Genomic DNA, 17972 nt, shown 5'->3' with positions numbered 1-17972 from the left:
CATAATTATTGTTTCTGCAGAGCATTTAATTAAGTTGAAGATCAGTGGTTTTAATTATCCTGGAAAATTCTCTTCCTCTAACAAAAATTTCTACGAGAAAATTTTTTTACATAAGATTTTAAAAAATATATTTTCCTTTAATTCTCTATTGATAGTAGAGAAATGGCTTGACAATCATGCAATGCACTCGGATGTATTTTACATCAGCTGTGCAGGCTCCAATTACCTTTAGTCACTAAACCAGGGCTTACCCAGCATGTAGTCATTAAATGACTGATAGATTATTAGAATTCTTGGCTTAGCATATGTATCTCTTGATATGCCTGTTTTCTTGCCAACAGATTACAACTCTACGCATAAAAGAGAAATATAAGAAACCCAAAGCATTTAGGATTTGATATATATTTTTATAGAATTCAGGGATAAGTTTATTATTTTCTGGGATTACATCTTCCTTTCCTGTTATCTGTATTTACAAGGCAACAAATTTAGCAACCATGCCAATCTCTTGTCAACAAAATCTAAAAAAGTATATACAGTATAACTGACTACCACATAGCAGCTTTAAAGTAAGAATCTGAGAAGCCCAGCAAACAGTTGGTCTAGAGGCTCAGCTGTTCAGGCACAAACTGGATGAATGCCAGGAAAATAAGGGTTAAACCTTCCGAGTTTCTGCTTCTTTAATCTTAGTTATTTTATAAAACTTTGTATTCAAATGAACAAAGGTGCTATTTAGACAACATGTAAATATGCATCCTTCAAATTATATCTTTGTTTAAATCTGACACACACTGGTTCTTGGCTTGTTCACATCTCAAAGTGACACATTACATATGCAGATTAAGTTCCCTGACTTCCAAAACCGAGCTGCTCTAATGTTTCAATGGGCTGTTTCATGGCTAGGAGGACAATTTTACTTATTGTTAGCCACCCAACATGATGATTAAAATTAATATATTATGAATTAACATAATTCTTACCAATACTCAGCTTTGTCATTAGAAAAATATAATGGCTACATACATTGTAATTTTCAAAGTGTGGTGTCTAAATTTAGCTGAATCAGTCTATACCTGGATATTTAGATAAAGTTGATGGATTTAAATGTGCTGGTTTATTGGCAATTTCTAATGCTGATAAGCCTTCTTTATGAGAAGGTGCCTGAAAATGGATTTGTATGTCTAGCTTTAGGAAGCTGAATAGAAGCTTCCAGGAGAAAGACCTTTTTCAGCCATACTGTAATACATAAACTTGCTATTCTTTTAGTGAAACTTGTAACCACAGTTAATTGGAGGTTAAGTATCACTAACCCTATCAAGTAGCTTATAAGATCATAATTAGAAATTTTGAATGCTATTTCTAGCTTCTCCAAGTTAGACTAGAATGTATTTATAACAGTTTTCATCATCTTTACTCATTAGGTAACCTGCAAAGCCATATACTGTATCATTTAAAGACACAAGCATAAAATACAATGTTGCATGCAGGTAAACACTGTACTGTCAACATTATTACATACAGGCTATTTATGGGGTCCTACTTGTATATATTTAAAAATTATGCCCAAGTAAAATCACATTTTTTTATCATGCAGTTTAAATACTTATTCAAAACCCAATACAGATGCTCTGAAGAATCATATGGTAAATATTAAATTTGAAATGTACTGGATTACAATAATTAAAAAAAAAAACAAACGAGTAATCAATCAAATTAAGGTTTTGAAAAGATATATAGTAAAATATGGAAAAACATAGAAAGTTAAAGGACTCATTTCAAGAAAAATATAAACACCCTAAATTTTCAGAGCCTGACAAAAAAAAAATTATTACTTAACATCACCCAAAGACTATCTCTTCAAAAGAATCATTTGAAGGATGAAATGTATTGAGTAAGATCTTTTAAAACAAAAAAAGCACATAGTTTTTCTCTGAATTTTGAAATCCTGCAAAAATACTCCACAAATGCAACAATTACATTTAGCAGAAAATATAAACCAGATCTTACAATGAGCAGTTCAATATGAAGAGTTCAAGTATAATTAATAGTAGGTAAAGTTGTTTTTCTCCTTCTCTATCTGAATAGGCTTAAAGTTGCTCCAGCTCTTCACTACAGCTTTCTTGGTCCTTAGTCGAGAAGACTGTGGCCTGTGCGTTACATCCGTCCTCTGCGACTATGAAATTCGTACCCCACTCAGCTATATTTGGTAACTGAACTCATGTTTCAGCAGACTGCCACTATCTGGAATTCCAGCAGAAGCAGTTAGGCCTGGAAGTGGCACAAAGTTCTGTGTGCTTACAACTCAGAAATTCAGAGAACTTAGCCATTCCCTTTTTATAGCATTTTATGGTAGCAGATTTTTAATTCTTTAAACAGCATGATTTTCATGTAAATAAAATAATTGCCTTTTTCTACTAAGAATAGTTTAAAATCAATAGCTTCCTTGTGTACCTTAAAATTTTGTAGAAAATAAAAAATTAGAATCATTCAGGTTGGAAAAGACTCAACATTTTTGGAGTTACGAGCAGAAATATGACAAATTTTGTAATAATTGATAGTTATTAATCTGTAACTATATAGTACACTGTATAAATAAATTAACTTACTGAATTTCACATCTCAAGTGAAATAATACTGTAATCAGAAAAGAAGTATCTCCCTCATAAAATACACAAAAAATCCCTGGAAAGCATGGGCTTTAAAAATACCCCACAACTCTGACACACTCATTAACACTGAAACAATCCAAACACATTTTTCGTTTCTATAGAGTTGTAGAGCATAATGTGTAATAGCCAATTCTCCCTTACTGTCTCTGCTAAGAAAGTACTTTCACCTCATTGAAACTCCTGTGAGACTTTAGTCCCAGGGAAGAAAAAAATCTGTCCAGAAGCACTTTTTCAAGCACATAATTTCTGTTAAAACTCGGTGAAATGAAGAAGTAAACATGAAGGCTGTTAGTTTAATCTACAGACTTTATCACATAGTTTCCAGAAATAAAAGCAATGTGTGGGCAACGTGGTTTCTGCCAGATTGCAACCTATTGGGAGTCACATGCTCCAGAGGGGATAGAAGAAATTATAGCTCCAAAGAGATGTTACAGACCTCTGTCCCTTCTGCCAGCATCCATTATATCTGCTCTCAGATTTGAAATTATTTTGTACACTGGCATTTGCTCTTAGCTCAAGGTCTTCTAGATACTGCCTTGCATTTTTTACTGAAATTTGTTCCTTGGCAACAATGGAGTGCAGTAGATGTACTGTTGTGACAGAAGGGCACAAGAGACTCAGAGCTCCCAAGAGGATCCAGACCATCTTTATGTACTAACAAGTGCCAGTACCAAAGTACACATTGTATTTCAGTGGGTGACAGAGCATCTTGGCATCTTTATGCAGGCAATTACTGTCCCCTAATCACAGCTTGAACAGATTTACTGCTGGACTGGGAATACTTCACAATGTACACATACCCCATTTTTGCAGCTTGAGATCCTTACAATGTTGTAATGAAATTAATTAAAAGGATTTTATTTCAGGTAATTTTATAGTGATTTCAGCATGGCAAATAAGAACAGAACCATGATTCTAAAAATTTCAAGCCGAAAACTGTGCACAAAGAAGGAGCTGGTTATCCAAGAGTTAACCACTGTATTCCTAATTTTTAAGCAGTCACCCCACAAAGTAAAATCAAGGTCCTTTTTCAGGCACCCAGCTTCTCCACTAAATGTGTTTTGCCACCTTGGAATGGGAGTCAAAAATAGCCTGCATATAAACAGCAACAAGCTGCCTTGGGCTATCTTCAGCATTTTCTGCAGGGAGTGGGTGGATGAAATCCTGGTTCTTGCAATTATGTATTTAAATTTTCACTTCTGGGAAGAAAATATATCTGCTAGTAGATACCTGCAGAGATATTTTAAAATAAATTTAGCTTTTTGAATATAAATAAAGTATTGTTTTGTGTAAATCAAGCATGCCCCAATACTTTTTGTACAGCATGATAGAAACATTTACCCAGAAAGTGAAAGATTTGTGTTCAATTAACTCCTCTACAACTGTTAATGAAATACTCTTCATAACTTGAAAACTTAATAGGGCAAGGTTTTATACAGCTCTATTATGCCATGAATAAATTTTCCGAACATTGTTATTCTATTATTTAGGGAATGCTTATATCCTTTAATCTGTACTGAATATTTTGGAATCAAGAACTTCCATTTTTATTGCAAAAATAATGTGTATTCTTCTTTATAAAAGTAGTAAAAGCACTATAACACTATAAAAAATGGCAAACAGACTGAAACTTTGGAACAGTTACACATTTTGCAAGATAAACATGCTTTAATATGCAATGATGTAGCAATTTAGCATTTGCATATAATATTTTAAAATTAAGAATAGCATCAAACAAGATTAGAGATATACAGATAATACGCTTACTCTATTCCTATTGCAGTATTATGGAAAATTCAGCTGATGAACAGAACTCATGGAGATAACAGTTTTCACTACCAATAGATTGGATGGAACACAGCTGCAGTTTTCCTGAAACCTTAATAATAGTTTCTAACACTAGTCAGCTCGAGTCATTCCAAATCTCATGCCAAAAACCATAAAACTATTCTGGTTGTACAAGTTTTCCATTCCATCTGATGAAGATGTTACATAATGCAAAATATTTTCATCGTTAATTGAGTAAAAGCAAAATACAGTAATAAGCTCTTTACCCTAATGATTATGTACTTACCTGAGAAAGCAGAACACCTCTGTTATGGTCCTTGTTATTTTGTATCTTACTCTAAATAGCAACAGAATCAAATACAAGTAGATAGGCAATCTCCTTTCCAAGACCTGAAGTCAAACACCAGTATGCAAACTTCAAATAGAAATCTCTAAGAACTGCTTCTACTTTAAGTAGCAGAGAGAGATACAACCTCCTTTACCAGTTGCCACAGAAACCTCCAGTTATTTTGAGTTACTAACAGACATTTTTTTCCACCTTTGAAAGAGCAAAAAAATAATCTGGTTGCCTGTGCTTAAACAGACTGGGTCAATGTCTTGCTGTAGTTTGATGCCATACATGCTTTGTTCTTTACTTTTCCTTCAGTATGCAAAAAATATATATAATTGTGCTTGTAAATGCATAGTAAATTGATTTTTTCTTCATAGCTAGAGATAATCTATGTTTTCATAGAGAGCATTGGAAGTACCTACTTGTCATATATGTATGAAAGTATCAAATGTAGCAAGCAGTGTCAATGGTATTCAAATACAATTTTCCCAAGTTTCTCTGAGGATTTTCTTAGGAGTGCAGTGGGAAAGCTTATACACCTTCAACTTTTGCTAGCAGTTGTTTTGGTAATCAGTCTGGAAGAAACACAGCAATTGTTAAACTAAGAACAGTAATAATAACTCCTAGCCTTCTTTTACAGAGTATTTCAACAAAGAGATTGAGGGGCTGCAAGTAACAACACATCAATAAACCTGAAAATAGTACAATTTTCTAGAATTACCACAGCTGTGAATAGGAAACCATAAAACAGAAAGAAAGGCTAAGTAACTCACAAAGAACTAATACTATTCTGTAAATTGTGAAAGAGATGAAAACTTCTCGGTCCAAGATTGATAGTCTATCCAAGGTCTTGATGAGGCAAACTACCTCATACTGAGAAACGTGTCATTCTGCTTTCCTCATCTCAAGACTACTAGAACACTCATAATATCATTCTGTCTCAAGATGCCATCTTCTTTATTAGCTGGACAGGTAAAAATGGAACACTTATACAAACAGCTACTTGACCAGAGAGTGTGCCCAGCATCTCTTAAAATTTCAAAGGAATTTTGTTAGGAGTTGGCACCCCTGTGCAATGTGATTAATACACTTGTACACCTGTGAGGCACACTGTGTTCTCAAGGATTTACCACAAAGGTGACACATAAGGTAAAGCTGTTTGATCTTTGCCAATAAACACCGTGCCCAGGCTAGAGATGTCTCTGTCCACATTACCTGCGTGCGGGCAGTGCCCTGGGAAAGGTGGTGCTGTCTGAGCCTGCCTCTTGCCAGGCCCTGCGTTTATCAGGCTCCCTTCATGGCCATGTCACCACGGCACGCTGGGTTCTGAGCCTGCCTCGCTCCCTGGCCAGACTCTGCACTCACACGCTGTGGTGCGTGAGGTGCTGAGGGGAAAACGCGCACGGGGCCCGGGTTTGGACAAGCGAGTGCGCTCCAGTGAATGGCGACTGTGCTGGAGGTGAAGAGGTGTCGGGCAGACCCCTCGAGAGCGGCTGCTCAGGCGGGGCAGGCAGGGTGAGGCTCTGTGGCGAGGGGCAGGGAGCGTGGAGGCTGCCAGTCTGTGCGGCTGTGGCGGCAGCGGATGCCCGCGGGCCGAGCACGGCCTGAGGGGTGTGTTGCTGTGCAATGTGCCACGGAACTGCGCTCACACCGCACCCGCTGGGCCCACAGCCGTGCCATAGAACTGCCGTCACACCGCACCCGCTGGGCCCACAGCCGTGCTACAGAACTGCGGTCACACCGCACCCGCTGGGCCCACAGCCGTGCCATAGAACTGCGCTCACACCGCACCTGCTGGGCCCACAGCCGTGCCATAGAACTGCGCTCACACCGCACCCGCTGGGCCCACAGCCGTGCCATAGAACTGCGGGCACACCGCACCCGCTGGGCCCACAGCCATGCTACAGAACTGCGCTCACACCGCACCCGCTGGGCCCACAGCCGTGCCATAGAACTGCGGGCACACCGCACCCCCTGGGGCCACAGCCGTGCTACAGAACTGCACTCACACCGCACCCGCTGGGCCCACAGCCGTGCCATAGAACTGCGGGCACACCGCACCCGCTGGGCCCACAGCCGTGCCATAGAACTGCGCTCACACCGCACCCGCTGGGCCCACAGCCGTGCCATAGAACTGCGCTCACACCGCACCTGCTGGGCCCACAGCCATGCTACAGAACTGCGCTCACACCGCACCCGCTGGGCCCACAGCCGTGCCATAGAACTGCGGGCACACCGCACCCCCTGGGGCCACAGCCGTGCCATAGAACTGCGCTCACACCGCACCCGCTGGGCCCACAGCCGTGCCATAGAACTGCGGGCACACCGCACCCGCTGGGCCCACAGCCCTGCTACAGAACTGTGGCCATACCACACTGGTGGAGGTCACCACTGTGAGATGACCTAGAGAAGGCCTTTCCACTGATCAGTTCTAATAAAATATTTAAGGCGTGATACCTAGTGGTGTCAAAGAAAGGAAATGAAGTATCAACAAACTCTGAATTGACAGTCTTCTGTGGTTCAAGCAGAAACCACATTCCATTTTAGCATTTGGGAAAGTATATAAATAAGAATTTAAGCAACCCTGGGTAACAGCTGATTTTAGTACAAAACCTGAAGAAACCGGTTTCATGATGAATTAAGAAGCAAGAGGGAAATGAGTGAAAGTTAAAGGCAGGACCAATGCAATCTCATAAGGATAGAGAAAAGGATAGAAAGAATAGAATTAGTGTAGCACATGGCAATATAATCGAGATTGTATAGTCCAGCATGTAAAGATTTCAAATTATATGATAAATTCAAGAAATGTAAACTATATCTGTTCATTGTAATCTTACATAATTTTCTAAAGAAAAGAAGGGAAATAAAGTAGATTTAAAACACTCTAGTGGAAAATCCATGTCACAAAAGTAACGCTCTAACTTAAATAAGCTGTTTGTAAGAAGAAAAGCAACCCATTGGTGTTAGATAGCTAATTTTTGTCCTGACTCCGCAAAGCAGAGTTAACACTAGTCTCAAAATTAAGTTTTCTTTTAAAAAGTCCATATACAAGACTTTAGCTCAAATTTTGTCTGGTTTTGTTCAACTTAAATGGTTTAAATGTTACTCTTCTCTCAGCTGATTTTTAGCCTGTATGCTGTGCATGTTAGTCATATTCATTATGGCTTTACCAATTCCTTTATTTTGAAATTAATTACACTTGTTATAACCTGTGCTGTATCTGAAAAGTTACTCATCCCTCTATACCCTGTGGAGTGTGGAACTGCTGAATTCTAAGTGCTGAAGTCCTATTCACTTCAGATGTTACCTCTACCTCTGTGAAGATAATATTTCAAACAGAGCTGATTTTTTCTTTCATATAAAAAGAAAATATATAAAAGTATATAAAAGTAGTTTTATATAAAACTACTTGTACTTACGCATATCATAAAATTCCCATAGTTGGGCAGTGAGAAAAATGCTTTATAGCATAAGATATTGTCCTTTAATGTTATATATGCTAAGATTTAGACTTTCCTCTTCATGAGGAGAATGATCTCTAATAGATCAATTTTAGCTGCAAGCCTATAGTGCATATTTTACATGTTTATATTCACAGCCAGTCATGTATTTGGATTCCTTCTTTGCATGTGAAATGTGTTTGATCTGAGCAGGCACAGACAGCACTGAAGTTCAACACCAGATAAAAGCTTCTTTCTTTACTAGGGGATTAACTTTGAAAAGGAATGTGCTTCCTTCAACAAACTGAGATGCTGATCTGTAGGAAAATAAATATTTACTTCTCTTTCTGCTTTTATAATAATACAGCTTTACATTGCTTTACCTTTGTAACAGCTATTGCACGCTGTCTTTTGATTATGCCAAAGGTATTCCTGTGGCCTGTAGGAAGACTCCACCTGCCACCTAAAAACATGTCTGATGCCAGATAGGGGTAGACAGCTGTGTATTGCTGCCAGAAGTCATAGCACTAACAAACACAAATGTGCAAGAATGTGACAACTGTACTTCTGGAAAGAGGAATGAATGCTGAAGGAGTAACATGGAACAGCTGATTACTTCCGCTGTTAGCTTCAGTAGAACTAAATTTAAAAAAAAAAAAAAAAAAGTTAAAACACAGCTGGCTATTTAGAATGAACTGCTGAGAGATTTGTCAGTCAGTAGCTCCTATTAGGGAGACACTTAGCTTGGGGATATTTTTGGAAAGAGTTTCCCTGGAGTTGGAGAGACTTCAGGCCTTTTGCTTTTTTCTGATTGGCCAACAGACAGGTGCTGAAAAAGGTGGTGGCAGAAATATTGCAGACGTGGTGAATATCACACAGACAAGCAACAGCAACTTACTTGTTTTATGCTAGGCTATATCATGTAAAAATATCACAGAATTTTTCCTTTCTCTCTTTCTATTGTGAAATGAAAAGAGATCAGACAAAGAACTGATTCATGTTGGTTGTAAACACAACTGCCTGAGTTTACAGCTTGGGAGTGGTGAGTTCTACCATAGCAAACGTTTAATGCTTTAAAATTAAAACTATGTGGTTTTTTTCCCAGGGTGAAATTTTCTGTGTACTTCTGAATTACAAATAAATAGGTTGTGTTTAAAGAGTCTATGTCCTTCGAACAGAAATGTATTATTGCATAATATATTAATAATTTCCTTTTATAGAGAAATCATGTAGCAAACAAACTATTTTTAAAAATAGGTGCTTTTAGGAAGCTTGTGAGAGAAGGACCCTTTCAGTGGCAGAGCTAAGAATGCTTGTATTTCTTAATTTTGGAGTAAATTTCTAGAGCTTGGACCTTGAAATTGAATCCACTGGTTCCATCAAAAGCAAGAATTAGAATTTTGACAGAGTACTGATCTTGTACTGATAAATCCATTCTCTCTCTCTAGGCATCGGATCTTCAGAGCTAATGACTGAACATTGATGGGGTACAATCCTGATACTTAGGCACTGATGGATTGGAAAAAAATTGACAGATTTTTTTTAAGTTAAACAAACTGTTAAACATGGTCTCTAACTAGACAGGATCCAGCTTTTTATTTTTCCTAAAGAGTGATTATTTCTAATAAAAAAAAAAAAGTTGCAGAAGCAAATTGGTACATATAGAAGGCATTTGTGGATAATTATTTAAAAATATATTTCAGACAAAACATGATAGGCTTCTACTCACCATCAAACATGAAAAATGCATGATAAGATATGCACACTTCCTTTCTGTCATGTTTGATATCTTGATTAGAATCAAGATAAAGAGGCAAAATATGCAGTTAATCTAAGATAGGTTTTTCCATGCTTTAATTCTCCAGCATCCGTTGTGGACCTTGTATTGGTTTTTCTGTATCAAAGAAGGAACAATTCATTGTAAATTCACGCATTTTGTAGTTGTTCAGTGAGATGTCATTTGAGTTTCAGTGGTTCCTTATACAACAGTTTTCTGGCCCTTACATGAGCCTGCTGGTATTAGTCTAGAAAAGGGAGTCAGACTGATTGATCAGTGAATTAATGAATTCTTCAAAAAGTGAAATGTCACTGATAATCATGCAAAATATTCGACGAGTCAGAGAAAAATGCAGATCTGTGAGGAAGCAGACTAGAAAGCCAAGACAACTACCCTTTAATGATGATGCAATTATGCATTTGAGAATTAAAAGCATGAGTGAGAGAGCTGAGAGAGCCAGTGAAACAATGATTCATCTAAATGGATTACTGGAAACACCACTTTCAGACTGTTTGGAATATAATTTCTGGCTTTGCCATCAAAACCTGACTAAATCCAAAGAACCTGGCAGATGAAAGAGCAGGCTTTTGTAATACTATCACAAGACTCTAAAATTCTAAGATGCTGTATGGGCAATCTAATACATATATTATTTGCTTTGAAATGTGGGCAGTGGTGAGACCTGGTTATAACCCAGAGAATTTAGGCAATAAATCTGTTACTGAAAAACTTGTTGCAAAAGCATTAACTGTACTGTTGCACATGTGGTACAGATAGAAATAGAGGCATATCTACTGTGCAAGATTAAGATTCAACAAAACCAACCAATCTAGGTTTTTCTTTACATAACAGGAGAGAAGGAAGGTGGTCTAACCAAAACAAACCAAACAAGGTGTTTAATTCCCTTTGTTGCCACTCAGATCCAAACAGACTGGAGAGTTAAAGTTTGTGTTGATATAAGCAGGTTTAGAAGAGGTTTTAGATATATTTTATATGGAATTGGAATAATAATTACTGTATAATAAATGTGTTAAATATATAATAATAATATATATTAATATAATTGAAAAATATAAATGCATATACAGCTACAATATGTAAACACATTCCTACAGTATGCAGGAATTAGCAAACACAAAAATTTTATTATTGTGACACAGTTGTACTTATTGTATGAGAATATATTGTACAGTTTTGTGATCAGTTGATATATCTATATAAACGAGCCAATACATCATTCTTATCTCTATTTTTCATAGCATTTTCCTGGAGCATAGATTTTAAATCCTAAATTGAAACCAGTCTTGTGAGTGAGTCTCAGGAATCATCAGAATCTAAAGCTTTGCCTTGGGAAATGCTGTCTGTGAGTTTTTAAACACAGAGTCGATTACCTCAAAAGCCCATAGAAGTTATCACCTCTCCTTTGAAAACATTTAGCTATATTTGACCAACGACTCTTTCCTTACCTTTGTTCTACAAATTGAATGAATGTAATATTCCAAAAAGCAGTGAAGGGGTTCCAGCCCCAAGGATTTTCTGCATAGCCAATTTTGATGCTCTTCAATTTTCTGTGACTTGTACTGGTGTGAGTGAGAGTTTGCAGTTTGGGGAATTGCACAGAAGAGATGTCAGAGACTATGCATAGGGTTGTTGCTGTCCATTGACTTCAAACCCTTATAAAGTAAATTAGTAAATATAACGTAAAAAACCTTTAACAATAGCTGCCATCTTTCAAAGTTCATTGACTTAATGTATAAAGTTATTTAACTAATAAAGCTCATAAGATTTTTTTTTTCCTTACAAATATACAGAAAATGTAATATGTGGAGATAAATCACCCCTTTTAAAAATTCTGTATGACCTGAGAGGTGACAGTGATGGCATCTACAGTTTGTTTTCAAAATGGAAATAATGACAATCTCACAGTTTAAAGTTGTAAGAAAAATTAGTATCTTTAAAGGACCAAGGAGAAAATAAAAATGCAGAGAATTTTCTAATACATTTTCTTGGAGAGAAAATAGAGCAGTTAGTCAGTGAGTTTCACAAAAATGACCCAATCAAATCCAGGAAGGAAGCTAATTCTCTTTTGTCTGTATTAAACTTTAATACGGTTTGAAGAAGGTCTTTTTATCTAAACTCTTTTTTTCTGGCAATGCTTATTATAGAGTTTTTATTCTAATTATTGCACCATTTTTAGAGAAGACGTCATTGTTTTGATACTTTGTCATCATTCTACATGGACAGGTAACTTAGAATATATTTTTAACCAGATACCTTAAATTTTGGTCAGTTGTTAAGTCAAGTAGAAGCTAATGCCTTTCTAGGAGAAAATTTACTCCTTTCAGAAGTCTTCTAAATTCCTAAATGTAACAGCTTTGAAAGCAGACTGTACATTTGTCCAGACTCTTAGCTGTGCAGACTGGACATCTGCCTCTCTGCTAAGGTCTCATAAAGAATGGATAGGGTTTACATGACAAAGTCTTTCACTTCATCATTATTTGATTTCTGAATGTTTGATTTCACAGCCTTAATATTATTCCTGTACCTTGAAAATGAATATAGAATTAAGAATAAATAAATATAATATATAAATAAATATAGAATTGAGAATAAAAAAATCAATAAAGAAAGGAATAAAGAGATACTTGGGCATGATTATATAATCCTTGTGATAGTTTGCTAAGACTTTCTGAAATGTAACTTTTAGAATTGCACAGATATATGTTCCATGGACTAGTGTTTCATCATATGATCTCTGTGTGTAAGTTTAATTTGGTTTATAGGTTCTGCCTCATACACTGGCATTTGAATGACTGTTATTTAATACATCCAGATACACATTTCCTCAAAAGTACAGTTCAAAATGTTAACAAGCCTTCATCATGAATCTCTTCAATCTGGTGTTTGTTTAGTGGTGCATAGTGATAACAAAGGGTCAGTATTGGCCCTTCACTGAGATTGCAGCCCTCACATCTTTTCAGATTTCTTATGGGAATAGAGGTGTAAAAGTGGGGTAATTCACACTATATGTGGGTAGAACAATTACTTGCTTCTAATACTCAGAAAATGGGACAGGACAGAGGAATGGAAAATGCATATTAGAGAATCAGTGCTTTAGGTTATTATTATTATTATTATTATTATTATTATTATTATTATTATTATTATTATTATTATTATTAAATTTAATTTGCAAATGAGTCATTAATATTTTTCATTTTCAATCTTTGTTTATTCTAAATGTATTTTTATAGTAGCTGATACAGAGTGAAAACATATAAATTTGTATTTAAAACTTCGAATAACACAATAGAAAAAGTGGACATAGAATATGAAACAAAAAAGAAATAGAAACACAGAAGAAAATATTTTAGACTGAATATGTGAGGTAATCAGTTGAATATCACTGTTGCTCTGTGTGGGTTTTATATTAACCCACTCATATGGTGAAGTACATTTGTGTCCTTTTATTCAGAACAAAAATCAAAGAGTTCTCAAAGCCTTAATATCACTTTTTCCATGGACGTTTTCTTCATGGTGTATGGATATGTTTCATTACTGCTGGGTTACTACTGGTGCTATATGCACTGATTATGATTTGTTTTGTATATATTTTATATGAGAGAAAATGGAAAACATAAATCAGGTTTATAAAGCAATGAACCTGGAATTTATGGAAGACATTTAGCATTTCTTAGCTAAAATTGCATAAATAGTTCATATGTAATTTGATTAATCAATAGAATTCAAAAGGAAAATCATTGAACAAAATCAGAAAAGGATAAAAGATGAATCAAAAAAAAAAAGTGGAAACAATTGAAAAAGCTTTGCATCGACACTATTTTAGGTCTGGAATAAATAAGGTAAAAGTTTTCCTGGAAACATGCCAAAGTAATTCTGTGAAACGTACTGCAGAAATGTCAGGTTTCAGCTGTGGAAAGAACAATCCCTAGATAAAGGTAAATGTACATATTTTTGTGGTTTCTTTGGAGGGAATGGCAGGAATGAACTCTGTGAAGATTAGAGAAGAACACACTAAAAACTTAGCCTACTGTAATGGTAGTGTTTTCACACTAAGAGTTTTGTGTGCAGCTCAGATCACTTCAAGAAAATTAGTTTCTGAAAGAGGCGTATTCTGTATCTGAGGAGTTTTCTAGGCATAACAACAGTTCATCAGCTTGGCATCAGCTGAGATTCGTAAGAAGTTGTTTTTCACAATAGGTATATTGTAGATTATGTTGGGCCAGCTGAGTAGCAGAAGAGGAAAGAATGCTTCAACATGCTAAGGTACACAATAGACCCACAGTTGTGCTTTTTGAGGGTGTAATTATGTCAAGCTTGCACATCTCAGTACATTCTGTTTCTACGAAATTCCTAGCAATGATGATGAACATACATTCTTCACAGGATGAACAATAAGGTGTAAAAAGGTCCCTGATTGAGGTATGCATCCACTGGGTGTGATGGCCTCTCTTCTAGTAATCCCCCTCAGCAGTGTCAGTGAAGGAGTGCAGGACCTGGTGCAGGTAATGTATTGCTATTTTGTGATTGCGCAGACCCCCAGGCCATTCAGTTTGAGGCTGCTGAAGTGCTTGATCTGAGAAATTTTGATCATATACTGTCTAGGAATGAAAGGGAATTATAAACAACTTGCAGGAGCCTTTGGTTTGACTTTTTCATACCAGTAATGTCCACTTTTCTGCATACTAACTTGCAGCTTTTCTTTTTTCAAGCTGTATCACCTAACAGATAAAGTTTAGCATATCATCAGCTAGTGTAGAATAACTGAGACAGTTAGACCTAGTCACTTGCTACAGGTAGTTACACCTGAAGCAATGATTGAATTAAGGGTGACCTGACATCAGTAACTATTCACCCAGATCAACAGGTGCCTAAAGTTTGTAGGACTGGAGGCTTAAAAATTATGTGGGAGATCATATGAAAATGCATGCTGTACTTTTCCAGAGAGAACATGCATGCATTTTCATTTTCAAGTACACCTACAACGTATGCTGCTTTCTGTACACATTGGGACATCTGTGAGAATCACTGATTTTTGAGAGTTTCTTCTATTAGGGGAATGTTTCTTGGAAGTAAAATTAATGAATGTGACAATTATTGGTTGTTGGGGTTTTTTGTTTGTCTTTTTTCCTCCAAGGCAGAAGAACAGAAGATCTAAGAACTACTGAAGCATGAGAAGAATCCATCCTCTGCTGGATAAATAGCATGATTTACTGGAGACAACAGATAGTCAGAGAATTGCCAAATGCCTTAGATATTTAGGATTTGAGAATTTGACAGTCTGGATTATTCACAGATTATAATAATACAATATTCACATTTTTTCATTTTTCTATTTTTCCTACATGTATTTGTTGCTGCATAGTTGGAATTGTTTTTCTTAAAATCTGAAAGCAGCAACATTTGAAAACCCTAAGAGACATACTTATATTGCAAAATCAAGAACTGTAAAATTTAGAGATCCACTGTTAATCTTCTGCTGCCCAATGGCTGTTAGAAAAATGGAAATAAAAAATGTGTTTCTTAGTGGCATAAAGTCACCCTTTGACCTGTGGATTCTGCACTAGATCTTGTTGCCATTTTGAAGAGGCTTCCAAGTTTGTATAGCTATATTAAATCTAAAAAACTAATACAATGTATTGTATTCTAATTTTTTTAGATTGTTCCTACAGTAGATAGTGGCAACATGCTGAGAGGAAAGAAGAAGGAATCTCCAATTTGCTGTCACACTCCAAAGGAAGAAGAAAACAGAAAATACCAACAAAGTAAATAATATTTACAATGCTAGACTGAATAGGGGAAACTAAACGGCTTTAATTCAAGTATTAGTATCTTTTGAAGTTATGTTAAATGTGCAGTTATGTTTCTAAAGATTGGCATCTAAGTTTAGGCACCTAATTTTGTATTTGAAATTTCACGTCATGTTTGTCTGTGTCCTCAATCCCTACAGTTACCATTGTTATAAATGGGAAAGTAAGCATCTTGGCAAATTTTTTTTCCCTGAAGATTTATGAAGAGTACCATCAAAGACTGAGCCAAGACATTCTAACCGTTTGCTGGAGCAAGAAATGGTCACCCTAGTTTTGTTTCTCTCCTCTACCAGCTGTGTGAGCTGCTCCATCTCATGCTGGCTCTGGTATTTGTCTGGTCAAGTGAATTCAGTCAGTGAATTTATGAAGACATTGCAGGAGAGAACTAACCCAAGAAAGATGTGAATAGTTTTCTACCATCTTAGTGAGTTGAATCAGCAAATGAGTGAGAGAAACTAAACTAAGAAAGGGATGATGCTGTGTAGTTGGGAGTGAAAAACTTGTGGAAAGGGAGTGCAAGAAAAGAGCTGAAGTAGAGGTGTTATAAAAATTAAATATTCTCAGAAGCTGCAATGAACTGTCATCAGCTCATGTCACACTAACCTGTGCTTCACTATCAAATGCATTGTGTGCAGTGGGAAAATTGCAGCTCTTCCTCCCTCTGCTGCTTATCAGCTGAAAGTGTAAATGTAGTTGTACTGATGCTTGTATCGGTACAAAAGAATAGGGATGGAACACAGATAGGATCCAGGCTGAAAATAATCCTATCCTTTTGGCTGCTTTTATTTAATTCTGTATTCACTGTTAGTTCAGTGACCCAGGTTGGAGCAAAGACCAAAAAAATTGTTGTCGTGTTTTTTCCTTTGGAACAATAGATTGAAAATATGACTTCCCTTCAGACCTAGTTTTATCACCACAGGAAATTCTTACTACACAATGGTAAAAGTCAGAAAAAACTGGCCAAAGTACCACATAATTATACATTGCTATTATTGCTACAGCTGTTGATTTCTTTGTTCTGCAAAGATATTCTCCAGTGGAGCCCATGCACGGCAGCTGGAAACACTGCCCACAGGGGCTGTGGAGGAAAGGCACAGGCTCTGTGCTCCCCTTTGGCCAGCAGTCCTAGAAGTGGGCAAGGATATGGGAAAGCCCCAAGGGCTAACCAAGTGCTGCTTCTGGAGGTGGTGGGAGCGGCTGGGGAGTCAGTGCTAAACTGAGGGATTTGGAGGTCTCTTCTGACCTGGAAGAATCTGTGACTCACAAATTGCACTGACCCAGGTGCAGCACTTGGCACCTTGCCTTGTGGAACCTCATAAGGTTCACGTCCCACTTCTCAAGCTTGTCCAGGTGCCTCTGGATGATACCATCATTCCATGGTGCCCCTTCCCCGCTCAGCTTCCTGTCCCCCTCAAATGTGTGGGTGCTCAGTGCCCCTGGGTGTCACTGACAAGCCCTGGTCCCAGGGTGGAGCCCTGAGAGACACCCCTTGGCCTAGAGAAGGATGTTCGTGCCCACAGAGGGGGAGTTGAGACTATAGAATTCTGTAATGGCCCGGCTTGAAAGGGACCTGAAAGACTTATCTTTTTTCAACCCCACTGCCATAAGCACTTCTGCCCTACCACTAGATCAGGTTGCTCAAAGCCCCATCCAACCTAGCCTTGAAGACTTTCAGGGACTGGGTATCATCCACTTCTCTAGAGATCCTGTTCCAGTGCCTCACCACCCTCACAGTAATGCATTTCTCCTTAATCAAAACCTACTACTTCAGTTTGAAGCCATGCCCACTTGTCTCATCACTACATTTCCTGACAGCAATCCTCTCCAGCTTCCCTGTAGGTCTCCTTCAGATACTCGAAGGTTGCTATGGGGTTTCTGTGTGACTTTCTCTTCTCCAGGCTGAACAGACTCAACTTTCTCAGCCCATCTTTATAGGGGAGGTGATCCAGTCAACAATTTTGGATTTGCTCCAACAGTTCCATGTCCTTCTTCTATTGGGGACACCAAAGCAGGATGCTCTACTGTAGGTGGGGTGTCTCATAAGAGCAAAGTTGATGGGAAGAAATCAGCTCCCTTGACTTGCTGGCCACACTTCTCTTGATGCAGCCCAGATTCCGTGGGCTTTCTGGGCTGTGA

The 17972-nt window shown here is 37.4% G+C and overlaps 1 protein-coding gene across 3 annotated transcripts in view; it reads right to left on the bottom strand.

Moving 5' to 3' along the window:
* The window catches only part of PALLD (palladin, cytoskeletal associated protein), a 182458-nt gene extending 180299 nt beyond the window's left edge, over positions 1-2159 (bottom strand). For all 3 annotated transcript variants that reach the window (XM_058837833.1, XM_058837834.1, XM_058837835.1), the window contains exon 1: positions 2008-2159. The gene's annotated coding sequence lies outside the window, so the exon portion shown is untranslated. The remainder of the gene's footprint in view (positions 1-2007) is intronic.
* Positions 2160-17972: the final 15813 nt, after the last annotated feature.

This window comes from Poecile atricapillus, chromosome 4 (genome assembly GCF_030490865.1).
Source record: "Poecile atricapillus isolate bPoeAtr1 chromosome 4, bPoeAtr1.hap1, whole genome shotgun sequence".
In the NCBI taxonomy this organism is placed as follows: domain Eukaryota; kingdom Metazoa; phylum Chordata; class Aves; order Passeriformes; family Paridae; genus Poecile; species Poecile atricapillus.
The sequence above is the reverse complement of the archived record's forward strand: the minus strand, read 5'-3'. Positions and strand labels throughout refer to the sequence as shown.